Source organism: Gobio gobio (genome assembly GCF_949357685.1).
Source record: "Gobio gobio genome assembly, chromosome: 11".
NCBI lineage: Eukaryota > Metazoa > Chordata > Actinopteri > Cypriniformes > Gobionidae > Gobio > Gobio gobio.
The window spans coordinates 55357834-55359298 of NC_137104.1; positions in this window are offsets into that span (position 1 = coordinate 55357834).

A 1465-nucleotide genomic window follows, 5' to 3' on the forward strand; every position below is an offset into this window, starting at 1 on the left:
GAGCTGCTGGCGGAAGCCCCGCCCATGACGCGAATTCGCATCTGTTGTGCAGTGAATGTCACACGCGATTCGCGCGAATTTCACGCGCGATTCGCGCGAGTAAACTCAAAATGTACACGCGTCCACCTTCGCGCGATTAGCGCGAATTATTCGCGCGAATCGCGTCCGGTGTGAACGCCACATTAAAGCTACTGTATTAATGTTTTCAGTCAAGAGCAGAGAGTGCTTTTCTATGTCTTTTGTAGTTTTATTAACATTTAAGTCAATGGCTACCATCAGCTGTCGGTGTTCAACAGAAGAAATTAATACAGGTTTGGAACAATATTATGTGGCGTTCACACCGGACGCGATTCGCGCGAATAATTCGCGCTAATCGCGCGAAGGTGGACGCGTGTACATTTTGAGTTTACTCGCGCGAATCGCGCGTGAAATTCGCGCGAATCGCGTGTGACATTCACTGCACAACAGATGCGAATTCGCGTCATGGGCGGGGCTTCCGCCAGCAGCTCGTCTCGTTGAGAAATGGCTGACATGGGCTGTGTTTACATGTCTTTTTTTTTGTTCATATCTACTGTTAATGTGTGACAAAACGTAGTTTTAAGACTTTTTCAGTCGATAATGTAGTTGTTTAAAGCTCAAATCTGTGGTTTATTTACATAAACAGTGCCTATTTGAACATTTTATCTGCCGTTGTCGGAGCTGTGAGCTCCAGTGGACAGCGCGCTCAGCGCACGTGAAAGCCGGCGAGGGCAACCTTTCCTCGGCCAGTCCTTCTGCCGTCTCCCGCTGGCTCTGATGTCTCTGTGGTGTGTCTCGAGCTATAATTCGTCTTGTAACGGCCGATCTTTGGTCTCATGGATCTATAATTTGTTCCCTGGCAAATCGTTTAGGCTGAGGGCAAAGATAAGTTTCATTACTTTATATTTTTAGGCTATAACTGTACGTTGCAGTTGTAACGTTAGCCTACTAGCACTGACTTTGAATGTTTGACTGCATTGTTGCTTTGTTTCATGTATAGCTTGTTATACATTACTGATACTTTTGTATTATTGATCATACATAAACTTGCATTTAACAAAAAGAGACTGGGTTGTGTTTCATGTAATTTAATGTTATCACAGTGATAATCATATTGTCTGAACCAGATATCAATATACAGATTTTCTCTTCATTGTTGTCACTACTAGAGCAAGCTCCTGATTGGTTAACGCGGCGCGAAATATCCGCCAAAGTTCAGATTTTTCAACTTGAGCGTTTCGCGCGATTCGCGCGAATCGCGCGTTCAAAACGCTCAAGTCGCGTCCTTCTCGCCGCCTCAATCGCGCGAATCGCGCGAATCTCGCCGCCTCATTCGCGCGAATCGCGCCGCAGAATGCCATTTCGCGTCTCTGCATTGACTTAACATGTAAATCACTCGCGCGAATCGCGCGAATCGCGTCCGGTGTGAACGCACCATTATGTGGCG